The sequence below is a fragment of the Gasterosteus aculeatus genome, chromosome 11 (genome assembly GCF_964276395.1).
Source record: "Gasterosteus aculeatus chromosome 11, fGasAcu3.hap1.1, whole genome shotgun sequence".
NCBI lineage: Eukaryota > Metazoa > Chordata > Actinopteri > Perciformes > Gasterosteidae > Gasterosteus > Gasterosteus aculeatus.
The window spans coordinates 12,657,931-12,681,168 of NC_135699.1; the positions used below are offsets into that span (position 1 = coordinate 12,657,931).

The following is a 23,238-nucleotide window of genomic DNA, read 5'->3' on the forward strand; positions in this document are numbered from 1 at the left end:
TCTTATTGGAAATCATTTCCTGACGGCCTTTTTGTACTTTTACCTACTCACCGTTTTTTGCCTTCACCTCAGAATACGCCGTTCTCTCTCTCTGTTGTTCATTTTGTGTTCTCCTTTCATTTCCTCCCTCCTCCTCCCCTCCATCCATTATTTATTTCCACAGCCGCCACTAGTGGCAGCTGTTTCCCGCACCCCCCCCCCCACATTCGTAACCCCTCTCCACCGCGCCGTCTCCCTCCTTTCGTACCACTCTTCATCTCTGGGACGTCTCTGTTCAGGGCTCTCCATCCTTCTCATCAGAGTCCTCATTATCTATTCTTCCTCCTTTACTTCCCGTCCCTCTGTCCTCTCCTCCCCTGTCTCTTCCATCACCTGCTTCACAGCGGCACTTCCCCTAATTTCCATACAGCCCAGATGCCTGCAGGCCTTACTCGCTTGTATCTTCCCCTACTAAGAGGACCCCCCACCCCCACCCCACACACACAGATATGCACACACAAACACGCGCGCACACACACACACACACACACACACACACACACACACACACACACACAGTGGTTTGAAAGCAAATACGGCCTCCAAACACAGGCAGGCACATGCATCTCTGGGTCAAGCAGGATAAGCGCATGAAGAATTCATGCACTTGCTGTCTCAAAACATCACTCGTGATGCAAACACGCATTCGTCCAGGGTACGATTTTGTCACTATTCTTCTCTCCATCTTCTGAGCAACATATCCACAAATGTGCTTACATCCCATATTTCCCTTATGCAATAAAATAAAACGTTTGTAGTGACGAAATAAGACGCCGCTAAGTCCTCGGAACCATTTGCCGCTTTCATTTGTTCACTCTTTCCCGTTTAGGCACTGCGGTTATTTCAGCACCACGCACACAGAGAAGAATTAATTGAGAGAATGAGGCCTATATTCTCGCTGCGTCCACCTGCGGAGCGGAGGGATTTGCGGCTGAAGTGCAGAGGCTGATGCGAATTAGAGCCTGTTGGATAGATGGGCTCCTGGGCTGCTGACCGCTGCCTTTTCCAGGCCAGCTAGCCGGAAGAGAGGTCATTAAGCTTAGCTGAAAGTGGTACACCTTGTTAGCCTGTGCGTGTTTGTGTGCGTCTAACATCTGTGATGCCGCCTTTCCCTGTCTTTGATCATTTCAGTTGGTTTGCGGGGCTCATCTTCATTTTCTCCTTTAATGTAAACAGCGGAACGGTGGAGAGGAACCTTCGCTTATTGGGCCACCGCCGTGTGTGATTCATGGAGACCGGGGAAGGCCTGAAGTGAAAGTGAGAAAGAGGGAGATGGATTGAGCGGTGAAATGGGGCGGCCCAGGACCGGGCAGCTCGCGGGATGCTTGTCTGCTGTCCTGAGGGGAAAGGCCCAGCTTGTTATTTTAAGAAAAGCAACTCTGGCGCTCTCACCTCGCATGGGGAAGAAACGGGGACACGCGAACACGGGAGGCACACGCCTACACAAGTTGTCTCGCCGCAAATGAGCCTGATGGCCTTGCAGGTCTATCTGTCTGAGGTAATGGGCGAGTGTGTGTGTTCCCCTCATCACGTCGGCCCGGAGACGACACCGCTGGCGCACGGACTCCATGGGAACCTTTCTGTGTGCACAGTGTGCAATAATTTACCCTTTTTTTCTTTTATAAATATGCATGACCTCATCTTGTGAGTTAAAAAAAAAAGGATAAAAAAAAGCCAAGGCAATCCCGTGCGGTTGAAGTTTTTTACGTGCCAGCAGCCTCTGTGTGTGTTTGCGTGTGCGTCTGCGTGTGGTGACGTGTGAGGCAGCAGCGCCGGAGCGGCCCTGTGACTTTGTGTCTGTGGCGTGTTACATACTACAGAGCCTGCAGTGCCTCGCTTTATGGGACCGGGGCTGCTAACATGGCAGCGTGCTCCGGTTGGAACTCGTCGCTTCGCATCTCTTCACATCAGTCATCTCATCACGTCACATTTCCTCCCTCAGATTCTGATGTTTTCTTCTTTTATCCTCTTCTGGTTTTCTTGCGGTTTCCATTGACTTTTTCTTTTCTTCTATTTCTGTCTCATTGACTTTCTCCCACTGCATTGCTCTCTGCCTTGTTTTTGTCCCACTTTTTGTCTTGTGTTCTCATATGCCTCTTCTAACTTTTGTGTTTCTATCTCTTTTTTCTCTTTTTCTCTCCCTCCCGGACTCTTCTGCAGGTGCTCATCTTACGCGCGGCCAATTTGGTTGCATCAGTCCACTCCTGTTGGCTCAATAATGCACAGTTGGTAAGCTCTATGTAATAGGCGTTCTATTGCAGAGGTGTGTGTGTGTGTGTATGTGTGTGTGCGCACAAACTGCTTTGTTTACAAAGAAAAGCGTTGAAGCTTCAGTTTATGAGTCCTGGTGTTAGTCACACACACACACACACACACGCACACATGCACACACATCTGCCCAGCGAGAGGGCCCGTCGCGCACGCTCCCTCGGCCAACAGATAAACAAGTGCTCGCATCTCCCGGAAAGTAACCATGGCAACCGTCTCTCCCTTGCTATCTCTCTCTCTCCGCCTCTTTCTCTCTCTCTCTCTCTCTCTCTCTCTCTCTCTCTCTCTCTCTCTCTCTCTCTCGCTCTCTCTCTCTCTCTCTCTCTCTCTCTCTCTCTCTCTCTCTCTCTCGCTCTCTCTCTCTCTCTCTCTCTCTCTCGCGCTGCCTGGTCGGCTGGCTGTCCTGGAGGCAATAGACAATAGCAGGCTTCAAGGCCAATGTCACTTTTCTCTCCATTCCTCCCTCCTTGCCAAACAAGGAAAGAGTAAAAACAGCTTCCTGTATTGATGAGTGCGAGTGATGTCACAGGTGGGGCGCGGGGTAAACATGAAAAAACAAGGATGGATTTAGTCCGATTCTTTGCCTGCCTCCTCACACCCCCCCTCCCTTCCCTCCCTTCCCTCCCCATGCCTCCCTCTCTTACTCTTTTGTATAATGTGGACAATTGCCTTCTTCTTCCAAGAGGAAAAGGGGATTTCATGCAGGCTAACTCAGCCGCTAATCCTCTGTTTCATGCCGTTCTCTTTGTGTTTCTCTCCCTTATTAATATGCATTCGCGTATATATATATTTAGACATTCTGCATTTACAATATTACTTAATTCAGTCTCATCAGAAAAGCATTCAGAGTATCCGTCAGCTTCACATCATTCAATAGGATTCCTATTGAAGTTGACATGATGAACTCCATTGTTAGTAAGCGGTTGATTATTTCAACACCCAGTATGTCTGTCTTGCTGTTCACCTGGTGCATTATTTATTCTCTTCTACTTCTGTTTTGCTCTTCGCCAACTCCTGAGAGAAATATCTGTCTCTTTAGCTGCTCTATGCTCACCAGCTGTTAAGTAACAGTGTCCCTCTACTGTTTGGTGCTCAGCAGGAGAGTGTGCAGTTAGAGCGCTGTTATTCGGCTGGAAATAACTCTGCTGAACGCTGTGAGCCCAAAACGGCGGAGCGGCAGCCTGTAAAATCCAAAACACGAGCTGAAGAAATTGCTTTAAAATGCTTTGGATTCCAGAGTGCGCCGTCAGATGATATTCCTTTGGATTCCCTTCGAACCGTCGCACAAGCAGTCAGCCACCATTAAATATTGATGGCAGGATTAAATGCAGTAGCCCGCTTGAGCAAATGTAGTGAGTTACGTGAGGTGGAGTGGCGTTTTCTGGGAGGACATGCGAGCGGGTCCTTCGCTGGCATGCAAGGCTCGCTCGGTGTCTCCCCGCTCTCACCTGTTCCCAATGACAGCGAAAGCTTTAGACAAGCATTCCGATCTGGATGTGTGCAAGAAGGCAAGAGGGAGAGAGAGAGAGCTGTCAGCCACTCTAACCATCTAATAGGCTGCCGTACTCGACTGACATTTGAAGGCTACGGGAGCATTAGTCCTGAAATGAAAAAGAGATACGAGAGACGGAGGGAGAGAGAGATTGGATATTCAGCGAGCGTGCTGTGGAGCCGGCGGCCCTTATCAATGCATCTGTCCATCCATTCGCGCCACGCGGCCTCATCTCCTCTATGATCTCCTCTCCCTTCCAGTCCTCCGCCTCCTCGCACCGTCCCTCACCTACACTCCCTCGCTCTCCCTCTCTCTCTCCCTATCCAGCCCAGTGAGAAAAGAGGGGAAGGGCAGAGATGAAGGGAGGAAGAAGACGTAGAGTCGGGGGCGAGCGCGTGGGACAGGGGAGGAGGGTAGAGAAGAGCAGAGCAAGGGGGGTAGGAACCAAGGACAGAGGGAGGGAGAATCTCAGATGTTTAATTCACGGTCTTTCCTGCTGCAGACAGATGTGTGCCGTGGACAGACAAATAGAATAGAAATACTGACAGCAGGATGGACAAGAAGACGGGCGACGGGCAAGCAGATCCGACGGAAGAGCCGGGCCGCCTGACGTCTTTTTCCATCCGACAGCAGCTATTGAGTCACTTTTTACCAAATGGAGCGATACGAAAGACTTCTCACAGCCCCTTAACCTCCCCATTTATCGTTTGTCATTTGTCAATCCTCTTTTAGCCTGCTGCGTTCACAGTCCTTATTCAATCTATTGTGAGCCATCAAAGGTAATTTATTTTAAATTGCTGCACTCCTCGTGAACCGAAGTGAAAGTGCATTGCCGCGACGGTTTGGCACGCGATTACAAGCGCTGAATGACTCCCGGAGCAGGATGGGAATCAGCCGCAGTCATCAAGGAGGGCACGATGAGACATTGGCTCTCGTGGCAACAACATGTCAACTTATCAGCAACAATCCAGCTGTATTCAGTTAGGATGAATTAGTGGGTGATTGATAAACTGCACTTTTGGTATAATTGTAGTAAATGGTAGTAAAGCTATGCTATGATTGCAGTGGAAACAGTGCGATCAATAATCTGACAGCTAATAGATTGTAGTTCCTGTGGCTTCCGCAGCAGCTCAAATAGTGAAGGTTGTTTGCATTGCACCACGAATGGACAAATTCACTCTGGTAGCTTGAAGCTGTTAATCATCGGGTAAACTTGATTCCACTGACTCTTTACTCTTTGTGTGAATTAAAATATAATTTTCAATTTCATAGAAGCTAAAAAGCCCAAAGAACACTTAGTGGTCGTAGTTTAACCCCATATGCCAAAAGCCCCCTATACTGAATCATATACCTTTTAAACCTTTCAAAGTTTCAGGATAAGAAAGCAGCACCATGTTGAAGGCGCCACGATGCAGAATATGAGAAAAAAAAGTCCCCAAACCCCTCATCCAAACTCTGTTGGTGTCATATATTAACTGCCACTTATCCCGTGATGAATTGTCAGTGATTGTCTTGGGGAGTGCATCCCAACCTCATACTATCGTTTCCCCCTTACGCCCACCTGCCCCGCTAATGATCGGTCTCACACACGTACACACCTACCGTGCTCGCAGACCCACGAGAGGCTTTTGATAATCAACTATGTAATAAAGTGGAGAGAGAGTGCAGAGCGCGCCTGTCCGTGCGTTTAAGGGCCGCGAGAAGTTCGACGTTGGGGGTTTGTGCACGCGCGCTCCGTGCGCGCGCTCGCTCGTGTGCGGGGAGGTGATAAGCGCCCGAGCCCTCAGGCAGCCTTCAGATTTCCCCTCACGTCCTCGGTGAAATCAGCCCAATCACTGCACTGTCATCTGCCTGCCACCAGAGAGAGGCCTGCGCCGCATACTGAAAGGCTCATTTGCCTAGCAGGGAGCGCACACGCACATACATGCACTCCCCCATATATGCCCGGGGGGGACTTTCCACTTGCTCCCAAAATTGAGCTCAGACAAAACCACTATTTGAGGCGTTTGTTTCCTCGCCGGGGAGAGAAAATGTTTCCTTCTTGATTCGTACCCAAATGGAAGTGTCAGTGTTCATGAGAGAGAGACACGGGGCCCCGGCTGCCTTCTGAGCGCTTTAACCCCGACCGCGTCATCCAACGCCCTCGCTTCATTGAGCTGCATTAATAATTGATCGGTTAAGGGCCGACAGAGAGAAAGAATCCCACCTAAGCAGGCATACATTTAAAAAAAACTAAACAGAAACGCAAGATGTGTATTTCAAAAATTGTTACTGAATACATCAAAAAACTATTGAACACATGCTAATATCACGTTCACAGATTGAATCGCATATTGGAGTAAACACAGGCGCTCTCTTGTTCCCCTATGACCACACACACACACACACACGCGCGCGCACATGCACACGCGCAGGCGCACACAGACTGTTGTAACATCCTTGTGACCTAAAAATGTCCCTAAAGCAACATACAGAGACAGACAGTGGCACAGAGGGAGAGGAGCGCAGTGACGACACACAACAGCGTTGGCTCATAAAAACAGTGTGTGTGTGTGTGTGCGCGCGCATGTGCGCGTTTGTTTGCGTTGACAGGTGTGCATGAGCGAGAAAGTAGAAAACATGGTCAGTGTTAAAACCCTGAATGTTTATGTTCCCTGTGTTTCTGTGCATGCGCGGCGGCAGAAGCTACACGGAGTGCTGCTGTCCTGTCAGTGCGATTAGAGGGCTGCACATGGTGTGAGGGGGGTGGGGTTGTTTGTGTGTGTGTGTGTGGAGGGGGGGGGGGGAGGAGAAGAGCACGCGGCAAGGCAATGGACACAGTCTTCCTCTCTCACAAAGACGCGCGCACAATCGCAGATGCTCACACAGACACGCGCACCTACGTACACACACACACACACTCACACAAACACCCAAGGGTACGGTGAGGTCATTTTGGCCCCGGCCAATTCTCATGCCACTGTCAAATTTTCTGTTTCACAGGAGCACAGCGGTCACTCATAACACACACACACACACACACACACACACATACACACACACACACACACACACACACACACACACACACACACACACACATTTCACCTTGTCTCTCCTTCCTGAAGCCACAGGAGGCCGCTTTCGTGTGCGACGACGTCCTGTGCGCGTGTGCTCTTTCTGTGTGATGAGGGGTTACCATGACAACAACAGCACCGGCAACCCCTGTGGGGTCATTTGCATATTCAAGTGCAACAGTGTAGTTGAATTACAGCCGGAAATTGAATGGCTCAATCAATAGAGTGGTTGGAGGGGTGGAGGGGGAGATGGGGTGGGGGGCAGTAGGGGGTGGGGGTGATGGATGGATGGGCAGAAGGAGCATGCAGGAGAAAGGATGAGAGGAGAAGGGGGGTTTGCTGACAGGATGGGGGGATACAAATTATGCAATGGGCCATCATTTTGTGTACATGTCTCTGCATAAGTGCCCCCCCATTTTTGAGATGACCCATTTTTATTGTCGTCCAGAGGTTTAAAGGGAACTAAATGGGTTGTGCGAGACAGTGGGTGTGTTTGTGTGTGTGTGTGTGTGTGTTGGACGGGCGTAATTTTGCCATTGAGGCTTTCGGGATTCATGAACCTACGACACTTCCATCACTGCACACACACACACACACACACACACACACACACACGCACACACACACAAATGCAGAAGCACACGTATACACTTTAATATCAAGCATACGTAAATAACAGACATGCAAAAACCTCAAAGCCATTTAAATGATTTGCTCCTAGCGTTCGTCTTCACGGTGAGCTCCGTCAACACTGCGCTTTTTGCCCTCTTAGCTGCTCGCTGGCCCCTCCGCCATCCCCATGCGGGGAGCTGGTTTGAATTTCAAGTGTGACCTTAGACCGTGGTGGCCAGCGTTCCAATGTGATGAAGTACTTACATTTTTCTGGGTAACAAAATCTTCTCTTCTTTAATTTCCACAGAATCTACTCCAGCAAATATGTTAATACCTTGATTTTTTTTTTTAAATGAGAAAATTTGACCAACTCATCCCACCCCTCAATCCAGCCTGGCCTTAACTACTCGTCGTCCGGTGGTTCTCTGGACCCCCCCTAAGGGGTGACCGGGTAAATCTGATGGGTAGTCAGGCAATTAGATGACATGATGGGCTGCTTACTAAACCCACAAAAAACGGTCATTCACAGAACTAAGTCCTTTTGCTCTCACTTCAGTTTCACGTTGGTGATATAAAAGAATAAAACCCAACTCAATTACGACCTCATCACCACGTGTGCCCCGGAAGCTCTCTCGTGCTTCCCTGCCAGACACATCGGGGACACAAAGGCGAACCTGCTCCTTTCTCCTCTGCCGTGTGTCCGAAGACGCCGCACCGCGGTGGGACATCAATCACGCCTTTCACACGACGGGTGAGTTAGAGGGTGGCGTGCAGAGGAGTAAATGCCACTACATTATGCAGCGCAATAACTTTCCATAACGCGAGAGGCCGGCAGCACGACAAGATGTTTACATAAACAGAAAGGGGAGGATGCTGACGGTGTAGATTTGGTGGCGGGTGGGCGGGTGTGTTCGCGTAGCGATGGCAGCAATGTGCTATACGAACATTAGACATGTGGTCGCTGGTGTTTTTATCTGATGCGTCAGTTTTTTTTGTTTGTGCGTTCGTAGATGTCGGCGGATGTTTACAGACGCGTCTCGGTAAACATCTAATTTTGGTGCAGTGGCGTAACGGAATGCCGGGCCGAGGACGAGACTATTATCGGCGGTTGCTGTGACAATGGAGTCCCAGTGGTCACATGGACTGAGGGGTGCGAGGGGAGGAGGAGGAGGAGGAGGAGGAGGAGGAGGAGAGGGGAGGACTAAGAGCGTGATGGGGGAGGGGGGTGAAGTCTGCTGGAGGAATCAGTGATGGGGAAAATGGATGGAGAGGGGTGGGGGGAGGCACTAATGGCCCGAAGACACAGCTGGCTGCAGACACCCAAGGACAGAGAGGCCGAATGAGTGAGAGAGAGACAGAGAGAGACAGAGAGAGAGAGGGAGAGAGAGAGGGGGAGAGAGAGAGGGAGAGGGAGAGGGAGAGAGAGAGAGAGGGAGAGATGGAGGGAGCGACGGAGACGGTGGGGCAGAGTAGGGGGGATAAAAATAGAGGGGGGCGAAAAAAAAGAAAGAGAGAGGCGTCTCGTCATCGCAACAGACGAGTGAGGGAGGGAAGGTTATTTTCTTGTCATGCCTTTTGCGTCCGTTTCCCCGCCGCGGCGAACGCACGCACGCACACACACACACACACACACACACACACACGCGCAAACAAACACGTGGGAGCCGCTGCCATGCATGTCAATGAATTATCCATGGAACAATGGCGGCTCTTCACATTAATGAACATAAACGAGGGGACAAAGATAGAGGGCTGAGGCTTGAACAGCGTGCAATTCCCTACAGTTGATTGCCTTGAGTTCCAAACATTCATGGCAATAATTACCATTTGATTAGGAGGATTATTAATTATCCTTCGATGTTTTCCTTGACGACGCATGGATGAAGGTCATCAGACGACATCATTTCCAGCCCCTAAAATACTTACTAGTGCACACCAATCGGTGAGAGCGTCTCAGTGTTTCCTACAGCGGCAACGACCCCAAGATCCGCTCGGCATTAGCGCCTCAGCTGTTAACCTTGAAGATGACATTAGGCACGCTGAATTCATTAACCGGGAAAAGGATGCACTGCGCGCCGACGCCTGAGCATGTGGCTGCTCGCGAAAGACAGAAATATGCATTCATGCGTCATCGCGAAAGTGAGATGGAGGGGCGGGGAGGGAGGAGAACAGATCCAATAATGAGTGTAAAAGTGGTGAGGGAAGCATGCTGAAAAGGGAAGCGGTTGGTGTTAGACTTGCAGATGTGATGTGAGCCGGAGATGAAAAAGGAAGGAAGGAGGGAAAGAAAGAGGGAGAGAGGAGGCGGAGCGGGCTGTAGGATGTTGACGCTTAGAACGATGGAAAGACTGAAAAATCGAGAGCTAAGACGGATCGCGAGAGGGACGTCTGCGCGTAAACCAGCGAGAGGAAGGGAGTGGAAAAAGGCAAGCGAAGAGAGCAACGGCATGAAAAGGTTACAGGGAGGCGAGATGGGGAAGAGGAAGACGGAGGCTCTGAGATAGAAGATAAAGAGAGTGAGAGGGGGGTAACTCGAAAGGTGGCGTCATGTGATGAGGTGCTGTTAAGGGGGAGAGGTATAGTGAGAGAATGTAAGGGGAGTGGAGACAAAGCGATGAGAAGGTTTCCTGCTCCCGAAAAAGGGGGACGGACCTTGCAAAGTAGCAAAAAGAAGTATAAACAAAGTATAAAAAAAGAACCACGTTTTAAAAGGGGTAAAAAGTTCTTCTATCATTTGCTTCGTGTCGCAAATCGTGAGACCAAAACAATGTTTTAGTTTTTTTTATTTGGCTAAATTTGTAGTAGAGTAGAGTTCACTCATTATTCAAAGCTGCAGCTGCATGTTTTAAGTAGTTGTGGCGTTAAATACGATTGGCTCATTCCCTTAAAATAAAAAAGGCTCACAAGAATGAAGTTTAATTTATAAGATAAGGCTACACAATTTTCTATAAACAGCTAATATGAGAGTGCTAATAGGCAGGGGACTATTTCCATACATCAGTCTGTTCTCGCTGTAGGTTTGACTCAAAAAGAAGCTACAATGCTCTTGTTAGTCCAAACGACGTGTTTCTTAAATTCTTTTTTCCCAACAACAGAGCTCTCTGGCATAGAAGAGTACTGTACTTGTTAGTAGGATCAATTCACTGTTGGTTTTGGTCTTTCCCCAGAGTTTGTTTACGTCATGAAAAATCTGTCCTCTAGTTTGTTTGTGTTCTGTATGTGTTTTTATTATGAGGTTTTTTTGTGCGTCTGCGCCTGTGTGTCGGTGGGTGTCAACGCACATGATTAAATGTGGCCACAGAGATATGGCCCAGGGTTTGTTGACTGCTCTAATGTTTAAATCTGTGCTGTGGCTTCTCCCAGCAAAGCTTGTGACTCACCTAACACGACCTAACACGCAAAATGCTACATTGGGCCGCGGCTTACCTATTCTAATTCAATGCTGGGGGGGGGGACTGCTTCGGTAGCTGTGAATTGTTGCCCGCGTAAGCTAATTCCACCACCCAGGTGACGAGCCTATAGTTGTTTTACAGGAAGATCGATGTTGTGCGATTGTTTGACGGCGCTCCATTCAAGCGTTTCACACGGATTGTGTTATTAGCCTTCTGAGCTAATGAATTTAAATGAATCCCCAGGCTGCTCGACTGTTGTCAAGCCGGGATAAGTTTGCATCGTCCTCTCTCACCTAGATCTCATCAAAGATGACTCTGGCCGTCCAAACAGGCCGTCCTGTCTTCACTGCATCCGTCTCTTGTCTCATCCATCTCCCTCTGCACTCTGTGGCCCTCCATCCTGGTCTTTTTAATATGCATTGCTATGTAGCCTATGGCAGCAGGTGAGGGTTAATGCTTATGCATGAGTCCCCACGTCCGTCCGTGTGTGTTTGTGTGCGTGTGCATGCGCGCGTTGGCAAAAAGAGTGCGATGCATGTAAATGCGGGCTTGTGTGAGTGCCTCCCCACGCCCTAAGATGTGACACAGCCGACAAAATTGGAACTTGATCCTGATTGTGGTTGCATGCACATGCACATGCACGCGGTCGCCAACGTGAGAGAAAATGCGAACTCACACCTACGTGCGCACACGTTGGACGCACACTCGTGCACGCTATTCTGGCGGTACAGATGGCTTCTCCACGGCCCAGCTGTGCTTTGCGTGTATTTGCCTGTGTGTTTGTGCGTTTTTGTGGGAGTGTAAATGTGCGTGCACGTGTGTGATTGATTACTATTCTTGGTCCCTACAAGGTACTTCAGCAGCCTTCACTCTCTTTCTCCCTTTCTTTCTCTTTTTCCTTCCCGTCTTTGTGTAAAGCCTCAACACATATGTTATTATCTCCACAGAAAAGGTGATACGTATTATTAAAGCAATTTTTAAAGCACAAAAAGCCTGGAAGCGCCATTCTCCGCATTCATTATGTTTTGTTCACCATTCCAGAAATACATCCTAACTAGAGATAATTGCTGATATCAAATTATAATTTAATTTCAAATGTTGGCACAGGTTTATCCCTCATCCAAGCCACAGGTCACTTTTTGTGTGTGAATATCTGAGTATGTATCTGTGCTTTCATCCTGGCTACCATGACTACAGCTAGACATACAAAAAGTACATCTGAGCAAGAGGTCATTAGCATCTCCTTCATGTCTTCTCTGCATGAGAACATTGGCAATTAGCCACGTCCCGAATATGCGCCTCACCGCCCCTTTGTCTGGGGGACCGAACGGCTCGCCTTGGGATGTGGCGATCATCTAGATTAAACGCCGACGTTTGGCGTCTGAGTCATTCTGTATGTTTTTAATTTGGTGTTTTGTCCTTGTGTTCGGTTGACTTCAAGCTCACCGCGTGAGTTGTGTACCATTGGGCCCGCTTTTTTTGTTTTGTGCCAAACTTTGACTGTGATGCATATGCATATCTGTGCGTTACCAAGGTGATGGCTCTGACAATAACACTCTAATAAAAATAAAAATCTCCTCTGCCCCCGCGTTACACCCACCTCCGCGATGCCGCAACCTCTTTCTCTTTCGAGAGACATGAGAGAAGAGAGGAGGAAAGCAAACAGAGAGGGAGACAGAAGAGGGAACGCAAACAGGGAGAGAACAGGGGATGAAAAGAGGAGAGATGCTGAGCAGTAAACAAAAATAGCAAAGGAGGAAGAGAAACAGTAGGAACGCAAACTGTAGGAGCACCAAACAAAGTCACTACTTTTGACTTTGTTTGCATCCACATACAAATTCACATTGTTAAATACCCCCCCACACACACACACAGCTCCCATCACTGCCACATCAACGCCCCATTGTCTGTAACCCTCCGCATGCCGGAGTGCCCTCCATACGCAGGTTTGGCATCGGGCCTGTCCCCGCTTCCACGGCGGCGTTCACCTCCACGCCCGCCTGGCTGGATGGCGGCGTGGCAGCGGTTGCTATGGAAGCTAATTCACAGGCAGAGAACCCACATTGCGTCCATAGCACTGAGGCAGCCAAGCAAGACGTACACACACACACACACAAGCCGGCACGTACACTTAAGCAGACACGCGTGTGCAACCTAGCAACAGCCCTGCATGTGGGGTACGGGTAATGCACTCCGGGGGAGGGAGGCCGAGGGGGAGGGGGGGGGTTGAGGGATGCAACAATCGTAGACATAAAGGCGGCTGGGATTTATCGTTGGCTCGTTTCGACTTCGAGGAAAGATCATCGTGTCTGTGTGGAGGAGGAATGTTTGTGCACCGGAGCCATGCGGCCCTTTGACCTTTGACCTTACACCTCGAACTCCTCAGTTACACATGGTCATCTGATCACTATCATTTCATATCCCATTCTGAAAACGGAGTTTTAGAAAAAGCTACATTTTGGCCACCTATATAACATCTGGATGGATGAGTGTGATGTTGGGTGAATGCATGCGTCACTTCGATCCCGTTGTTAAATGACCAGGTATGAAATGGCAGAGGCATTCAGCGATGCCTTAAGTGCTTTCCCCAGAGCGTCGCTTCTATTCTAACCTACATGCTCTGACACAACACACGTAGATGGCACCCGCCCACTCACGCACAAACCCACCTGCCCCCTGATACACTCAACAACTGAACACACAAACATTCACTCACACAGACCGGACACGTGTCCTGTTTCAAATGCAGAGCTCGGGTTGGGCTCATGGGCCGTTTTTATCATTGCGTACATCATTAAAGTCATTAGAACACAAAGCTTCCTAATTGATAAAATGCCAAAGAAAGAACACTGTGTCATGCTTGTCTGCACGTGGATACATTTTCAGCTTGTAGTGGGTGTCTTTGTGTATCATCTCACGGCAGAGGACACATCTCTCCCTCTCTATTCGTCTCTGATCTCTCTTTTTGTCAACGTTTCTCTCTGGATTATGTAACTCCAGCTGCCGTTTGAAGGCGCAGGAGGGAGGCAGGTGGGTAGAAAACTTTTCAAAGGGCCGTTGTTGCTGCGCGATGAGAACACAGGAGAGACGTAGCCGGCGACAGCTTCAGGTTCCAGCACGATTCGTGCCGGTCGCCTCGTCCAATAACCTGCTTCCTGTTTCTCCTCTCTCTCACTCAAACATACATCTGTATCTTTCTGTTCCTGCTTTTTTCTTCTTCTTCAAATTATCCAAATTGCATTTTTTTTGTTCCCCTCAATCCATCTTTCTCTGCCTCCACAGCTCCCTGATCTCTGCCTGGGCGCCAATCTGTATTTGTTCCCCTCACCGTATCTCTTCTTGCTTCCTCCATCTGCTTCTCTGCCCTTCTTCTTCACTCCTTCCAGTAGGACTTTCATCTCTCTCCCCTGAAATCGCTCTTTTCCCTCTGCCTAATTTGTTTCTTCTCTCCCTCTCTTTCATTCTCTGTCTTTTTGGCAGACGGCTAAACAGCAGCGGGACAGGCTTTACTTAGCGAGGCGCTCACTTAGCTGAATGCACACACACACACACACACACACACACACACACACACACACACACATGTGTCCATGAAAGTACACCTCAACTAAAATGACGCTCTTTCTTGCCGGTTTCAGTGCGTAGCGGCTTTGCATGCAAATAAAACTCTGCAATTGCCCACTCAGGCTGAAAACTTTAATAATAATAATAATAAGCACATGTCATTCTCCATATGATGCAAAAGAGAGTGAAGTCACTGTATTGAAAAAAAAACTTATGCATTTCTGAGTCAAAAAACACATACGCGTTTATGTTATTTCACTCTATTTTCCAAAAAGCACTTGTGTAAGTGAGACTTACACGCATATACTCACACATACACTTATTAGTACGGATGCGTGCAAATGTGTTCATTAGTGATCTTTTACAAGCATGACACATTCGGCCCTAATGAGCCACTTTTGATCAAATACTCATCAGTGATGGAAGATGCCCCCCCTGCCCCCTTTACAACTGTCAGGACCACCGGCCCCCCAGCAGCTTTTTGTCACGTTAATGCCGGGACCGGGGCAAAGAGAGCGGACCAGGACGAAGGACAGAGGCCGTGAAGAAGAGGAGAAAGAGGACGAGACATGTGAAGGACAGTTGATGAACTGTACTGAGCTGAACGGCAGCCAGATCCTTTTAATGAGCAAAGTGCCGCACCCACCGCCTCGCACCTAATTACGCACGCACACCCGTCCTCCCTCGCACAAACACGGTCTTGCGGGAGCCTTATTTTTGCCTTCCCCGCGCTGCAGCATCGCACCATCACACCATCCAGCACTAAGTACTCCCTGCAGATCAAACAAGCGGCACACGGCAACCGGCATACAGATGAGCCTCTCCTCATCCTCATCCTCTCTAACCCCTCCTTGCCTTCTCTCTCATCCCAACCTCTGTCTTCTCCCTGCAGTAACCCTTCGCTCCCCCCTCCCCCCTGCCCGCTCCTCCCCCCTCCATCCCTCCCCCATGTTCCCCCCCACTCTAATACGTCAGCCCTCCGTAGACAAATACACTGCACCGACGCTGTCCCGGCTTGCCCGATAAAAACATATTACCTGCAAACTGCATTAGGCCCAAGTGGACGCGCGCGCACACACACACACACACACACACACACACACACACACACACACACACACACTCACAGTTGTGCATGCGAAGAGCTGCTGTGCGTAATCAGATCTAGGTTATCAGCCATGGTACACTGTTCACTGGAACAGTGTGTACTCGATCACATTCTCGCCAACGATACATTCAAGCTCCTGGAAATGCGCGGTGCGTTTGTGTGCGTCAGGTTGTATGATGCAGACGGAGCCATAGTGTCATGCAGGGATGTGGGGGACAGTATTTCGACTCTGTGTTTGTTTTTGTATTAGGGATGGGTGTGACATCATGTTGCAGAACGTGTTTACTCCTTCCGGAGCATGCGTGGGTTTTCTGTGTGTGTTTGCCGTTTGCCACAGATAATACACAACATTACACAACACAACTACTTCTCAATTAGGTTCCTGTTCTCTGGCTGAATGTCATTGTGCTGTCCGCATAGTAGAGTACTTTAAACGTAGCCAGACTGAGCTCCAGTGATAAGGCCTCTTCATCAAAGTCGTGCTCCAACTTGTCTTCTGGCCATTTAGAAATTTGTTACAATTTGGTGAATTGACTAAAGGGCCCGGAGGGCCTTTAAAGCTACAGGTTGTTTCTAGTGTGGCAATTAATTACTGCACCTTTGATGAATTGTTCGAAAACTTGTGCGGTAGTATGCACCAATAAAGTACAATGCTAAGGGGCTCCTACGCATTTTCCCGAGGGAGCAAAATTGATTGCCGCCAGTCGGGCCCCTGGCATGTTGACCTGGCACCGTGTGCCGGATGTGTACGTTTGTGCTGAGCTCCCATGCTGATGTTGAACCATTCGGTTCGAGAGAACACTCGCTTCGATTTTTTATAAAGAAATAGAGACTGTCATCCGAGGTGAATATGAACAACTATATGAGTCATAGTTGGGGTGTCCACATTCATTAGCGGCTAAATGTGTTTGTGTGTGTGTGTGTGTGTTTGTGTGTCTGTGTGTGTGGGCGCTTTTAATGACGGTGCTGAGGTCCGGTCGCTCCCTACAGCCCCGCTCGTGTTCGCGGCGGTTCTCTTTAATGAGGGACAAACAGTCTTTCTCTCTGTGTGTCTGCCTAATAGCCCCCCCCCCACAGTAAATAACAATAAGCCTCCGGGGCAATTAGGTGGGCACTTGAGGCTTATAGTCTGGTCCACATAAGCGCACACACACACACACATACAAACTGAAAGTGCGACGATCTAGTTGAACACGACGCAAAATTAGGAGATTTGATATAAACGACCTCGTATATTTGTTTTGGTCTGAGACCGGAGAGACAGAGAGGGGAAGGGAGGGAGGGAGAGACACAGAGGGGAGCGCTCACCTTTCATTTCACCACAGCAGTGAGTTGCCAATTTCAGTGTGCCCTTTACTGACCATCACACACACACACACACACACACACACACACACACACACAAACCTGCCCTCCACACGCCTCCCAATCTCCATGATAATCAGCTTCCTTTCATCGCGTTGCATCACGCAGGATACGGGAGGATTATGTGTGTGTGTGTGTGTGTGTGTGTGAAGAAGAAAAGCCAGGGTAAAAAGGGGAGTGTTCTTCAGCTTGTGTGTGTGTAGCACCACTTGCGTATTCGAGGTACGTTGCGTTGCCAGGCCGTGCCGTGCCGCGCTGTGCCACGCCGGTGGGCGGGCTCTTGTCTCTCTGTCTGTGTCTCATCTATTGCTTTTGGACTACAGAAATATTACTTTTACCAATACGTAGGTTATGATACACAAACAAACACACAAAACAAAAACCATGCACGCACAACCAGTCAGCTAAAACATTTGCATCCTCCGGAAAAGAGGTTGATAAACATGTTGTAGGCATTGTTGCACTGTTGCACTTGAGATTCAAAACATATTGTTTGCCTGGACTATATGCAAAGAAGCATTTCACAGTTCCACACTGGGTCTTTTTTCCAGGGCAGACGTTTACGTGTTGATGGCCGCCATGTCGCTGCATGGCAATAGGGGATCAGTCCCTCATCTTCCATTCATTTATTCTTCCTTCCCTTCACCTCTTATCACTCTCCCGCTCGCGCTCTATCGTTCTTTCTCTCTTGTGAACTTAGTCACACACATCCTCCTAGGTAAACACACACACACGCACACACACACACACCGCCACTGATCTCTATCTCACCTCTGTTTTCTCTCCCTAACACCTCTCTTCCACCTCTCTGCGTTATCTGTGTCGTACCCCCTTGCTCTCTCTCTCTCTCTCTCTCTCTCTCTCTCTCTCTCTCTCTCTCTCTCTCTCTCTCTCACATACGCACTCATGAACAGACCAGCCGTACTCACACACACAGACACACGCAGAGACACACAGTGTTTGTTTTTTTACTCTCTCTCTCTCTCTCTCCCTCCTCTCCACCTCCCTCCTTCTGTCTCCATCCCTCACTTTCATCCTCTCTCTCTCTCTCTCGCTCTCATCGGGGCGAGCGAGGCTTTTGGTACAGCATCAGTTTCCGTCAGCAGTGACACTGCAGTCTCAGTGCATCTTTTAATGGCACAGTGTGGTAAAGCCGCTGTGGTAAAGTGAGGCTATGCAGCATATTAGACGCACACACACACACACACACACACACACACACACACACACACACACACACACACACACACACACACACACACACACACACACACTCTCTTATTCTTATTCATAAACAAGTATTCACCTGTAACTAAAAAATACCAACTATGTGCGCAGTATCCTCGCACTGCAGCACTGCATACAACATACATGGACAGTGATGGATACAGACGGATTAAAAAGGACCAGGATCCGTCTCCGTGCATGGTTTCATAGATTAGAGCGTGTGCGTGTCTCAGACGGCTCCTTACGCAACGAGCAGAGTAAACAGCGTGCGCGACACGCCGCGGCTCTGCTTGCAGCGCTACGCAACTCATCCTCGGACCGGGATGCTGCGCGCAACGACCCACAAACCCCAACAAACAAGGAGGCTTCAGCCTCGTGTTTCCCCGCATGTCCTCCGATGGGTTTCGCATGCACATGCTGCTGTGCGTGTGTTGTTGTTGTTTTTGTTGTTGTTTTTGTCATGTTGTGCGCATGTTGGTTTTCGGAGTGCGCGTTTGCGTCTGTAAAGCAACCAGTGAGTGAAAATAGAACACAATCCCAGGAGAGTCTCTGCTGTCCCCAAATGGCCATGGACACACGTTGAGGTACACGCACGCACGCACACACACGCGAGCGCGCGAGCGCGCACTCCCCCTCCGCCGTTGCACCTTGCTCTCCCTTCCACCTGCACGTCCCGTCCCGTGTACCTGCTGGAGGAGAAACGAATGGAGGGGACGGCGTGGTACCTGCGTTTGGGGGGGCGGGTTCGGGGGTGATGAGGGGGGCTCAGCCGTTCTCTCCTCCTTTGGTTGTCCCTCCGATCCACCTCTCGTTCAGCCGTAGCGAGCCGAGGCGAGCCGAGCTGAGCCGAGCCGAGCGGACCGCGGCGAGGCTCAATCCTTTTACCCTGCGATGCTGAAAATGGCACCAGTATTCCCTCTGATAGCGGCAGCCTGCCTCCCCCTCTCTCTCTCTCTCTCTCTCTCTCTCTCTCCCTCTCTCTCTCTACCTCCCCTCCCTCCCCTGCCTGTCTGCTGCCATGTTGAGTGCACGCGGGGCTGAGGGGCGGGCTGAAAAGCAGGGGGGTGGGGGGTGTTGGAGGAGAGCAGGAGGTGGAGGAGAGAGAGAGAGTAAAGGGGGGTCTCGGGGGGTGGGGGGGGGAGAAAGCAATTAGAAGACAGCCCCTCTTCCCTCCAGTCGGGAATAATGGAATTAGCTCGGGGGGGGGGGGGGGGTGTTGAAGGGGAGGTGAAGAGGAGGTGAAGGGGGGAGGGAGGGTTGGTCCTGCAGCCTCTGCCGGGGAGTCAAGCAGTCACCGCGCGCATACGTGCGCACGCGTGTGTGTGTGGTTGTGTGTGTGTGTGTGTGTGTGTGTGTGTGTGTGTGTGTGGGTGCGTGTGTGTGTGGGTGCGTTTGTCAGGGTGAGAGAAGGAGAGAGAGAGAGGTTGCTGATGTACTTATGGGAGGGAGGTAAGGAGTGGCTGAGCCGTGGGACCACCTGCTACCTGCTTCCCTCTCAAACTTCCCTCTCTCCCTCTCCCTCACTCTCTCTCTCCCTCTCTCAGCACCTGGCAGGAGAGAGAAAGGTAGAGCGGCAGCTTCAAATCTCATTTATGTCTCAGGTTTGCTTTCCCTGCTCCTCCTCCTCCTCCTCCTCCCGTACCTCTCCCTCTCTGCCTCGGTTTCTCTGAGTGGGTGGCGAGGAAGCGGCGTGTGTGTGCCCGAGAACAAAACGGTGTGTGTGTTTGTGAGTCATGCTCTTACTCATTTATGAAAAGAGATGACCAAAAATCCCTGAGTGAAAGACAGCGATAGGAAAAGATGCTGGTGGGGGGAGGAGGGAGGGTGGGCGGGATGACATAGTATGTTTGTGAAAGTGTGTGTCTGTGTGCGTGTGTGTGTGTGTGTGAGGGAGATAGGGAGAGGGTGGTCTCTGGATGGAGAGGGACTGAGCCACTGCGCGGGCGAGATATGTAGAGGCCTGTATGCGCGTGTCACTGATTGTGTTATGAATGAAAATAAGGAGCTAGGGAGGGTGTGTGGGGGTTGGGGGGGGGGATGCTGGGGGAGGGGAGGCACTGCGATTCTCCTCCCATCCGGTCGTCTCCTCCTCTCTCTCTCTCTCTCTCTCTCTTCCTCTCCTCCTCTTCTTGAGTGACAGATGAGGGACTGCGAGCAGCTTGCTCCGGCGCGCGTCAATAATTAACGTCCTCTCCTTGTTTTCATCGGCAAGAACTCCAAATTCCTCTCTGCATACGGCGGCCTCCTCCCTCCCTCCACGCCGGACGTTCGATGGCCCATGATCGCTCCTGTCATGCACACGCATGCCAGTAAAAGGACGTGTGCCGGCACGCCTTGTCAGTCAGTCAGTCACACGAGCTCACGGTGGTTCAAGGGCAATTGATTTGGAGTTTAATTTCTCTCCCGGTGCTCGTGACGCAAAGAGGATGCGTCTCCGTCTGACCTTGACAGCAGACAGGGAGAGTTTTGTCTCTGTCGCCGTGCTCACACACACACACACACACACACACACACACACACACACACACACACACAAAGCATCTTCACCTGGAAACGTCGAACCCTGTGCAGTATTATAAATGGACGCTTTCCATCTGCTTTCTAATTCGAGCTAACATACGGCAGCTCCTAATTTTAGCAGCAGCCACGAAATAGTCGCCTTTTAATAATTCATGAGTTCACGAGACACAGAGCCTGCTCCTTGCTGGCGTGCTTATCACCATGGTGTTGCTCAGGCTGAAAAACAGTGGGGGAGATGGAGGGTGAGGGAAGAGGGGGTGGGTGGGTGGGGGGGGGGGTCTAGGCCTGTTTTTACCAGAAAAGGGACGGTGCATCGTTTCGTTCCACCATGAGAGTTGATTAAGCCTGTAAACTTCTCAGTAAAAACGAAGAAACGATCCCACTCACCTGATGCTTTAGAAGAGAGGCCCTGACAGACAAATACCCCCCCCCCCCCCACCCTCCACGCCTGCTCCGTTTGAAAGCTGTTGATTAGTATTTGACAGTTTAGACATAAGCACCACCAGCTGCATGGAGCCACACCGCGCACATACACGCTCCGTCCTCCCCGGGACGCGTTTGTCTTGATCAACGCAGATCTGTGAGTGAGGCGTGATTTCGCCCACAGCGCCCACATCAACCGGGACGGACAGGGGTTAAAACCCGCTGCCTCTGAAGAAGCGTTTGAAAGCTCCTCTCATCTCGGGCTCGCCCCGCACGCTCTGACGCACGGGCTTGTTTTTGGTGCGCACGTGTGTGTGTGTGTGTGTGTGTGTGTGTGGAGTGTGTGCATGTTGCTTGTTCTCAGGTGTGTTTCCCACTCAGAGGGAGCAGCAGGAGAGCCGCTGTCCTCAGTGTGAGGCCTTAGAAATACTAACAGGTGCTCGACGGTTTGTGGTGTTATTAAAGTCCAGCCCGTGGGAAATAGGCTACTTATTAGTGAATAAAGTGGCTGTGTGATATTTCAGCACACATTTAAGTTGTGGATTTATTCATCTTTTATCTTTACAGATTTACTGCGGCTATTTTGTTTTCCAGAAATGTGTGCGACAAATTCAGCGATGGGGGGGGGGGGGGGGGGGGGTATAAGGTTCAGGGTCATCGAGGATTCAACCACACACCTTAGATCAATGGAAGGCAGGGCATGATGGGGGGGGGGGTCGCTCTTTGTTGCCATAGAGACGGGAGGACAGTGGTGTTGGATACTGTTACCAGGCAAAGAAAACGTGGGGTGGTCTGCTGCTGTGGAGGGTAGAAAACATTACGGCTGAGGGGCGAGGGACACGGAGTATTCTTGCTTGGATTATTTACTGTAATACAAATAATTCACATTTTGTAAAAAGACTTTTAAGTAAAAAAAAAAAATCAGTGTGCTGTGTATGTGAATTTACACAGTGCTGTGTATGTGAATTTTTTACGACTTTGATGGCCATGGCTTGTGTAATGTTTCGTCAAATCGATCAATAACCTGTTCGGTGACGCCGAATCCTGGAGCACAACCCAGTGGCCGTTTCTTTGAAGTGCGTTAAAAGTTATCATTACACCGAAGCACCCCGTCTTTTCCAAACACTGTAGTAATTTCTTGCAAAATGAGCTCATGACTTGTATGTAGATTGACAAAACTCTGCACGTATGCAAACCTCTAAAACATGACCCCAACATTCTGAGTGCTCGGTGACTTAAGGCCTTGTAACAGGCTGCTCTGCCTGAGCTCGCGGCCGCGGTACCCTCGCGCCATCTCCTGGGCGGTACAAGAACTACCGGCTTTTACTGAGATTAAAGCTGGAATAATGAATGCTATGCTGCAAAATGCATGCCGGTCTACTGTTGTTTAACACCGTCGCATTGAGCAAAAGAAGGAGGTGTAGTTATGTGCGTTATGGTCGTTACAACGAATGGATGTGGCAGATGTGTCGGCTGCAAGTGATGTTTGTTTCCCTTCGCTGTGAGATCATGTTAATGTGGAAGCTTCATAGATGATTCAGGTAATACATTTTCTCTTGGTTGATTTTGGCTTGTCGTTAAATTAGCAGTTTTATTAATTATGCCATCATTTTTATTCATAGCACACAACATACCACCTGACAGCTCCAATACTGCAATACTGCATGTTTTAATCATAAAACGGCTTATCAATTTTCCCTTCTAATCAAAGATTTGCCAAAGATGTATGAATTAATTAACCTCTGTTTGGTCTGTGAGCCATTTCATTACAGTATTATGATTAGTGGAACGATTAAAAACCATATTCCACGAAAACCTGCTGTGTTTTCTTTCTAGATGTAAAGAGGTGTGCCAAACGCCAAAGACTAAAAAACAAACAAAGAAATTCATAGATATATACAATAACAGTTCACAACAAGTGTTGTGTTTCTGTGTTTTACAGATATTGTCAGCAGCTGATATTCTTAAAATGTCTTTTTTGTGTCTCGAGCAACAGACCGAACGAAAACAAAGACAACTAAAAGAGGAAGAGTGAACCTGCAAAACAATACTGTCTGGAAACTGCAAAAATCCTACATCCATTGTTGTTGTATGCCATCAAAATGTGGATAATATATGTAATTAAAAAGAAATGAAAAATGTTAAAATGTTACGACAGGGATGTGTCCACAC

The 23,238-nt window shown here is 49.4% G+C and overlaps 1 protein-coding gene across 1 annotated transcript in view; it reads right to left on the reverse strand.

Annotated features, from left to right (window-relative positions):
• Positions 1–19,169, reverse strand: part of rai1 (retinoic acid induced 1) — a 48,009-nt gene extending 28,840 nt beyond the window's left edge. Inside the window, exon 1 of the mRNA XM_078083847.1 lies at positions 18,849–19,169. The gene's annotated coding sequence lies outside the window, so the exon portion shown is untranslated. The remainder of the gene's footprint in view (positions 1–18,848) is intronic.
• Positions 19,170–23,238: the final 4,069 nt, after the last annotated feature.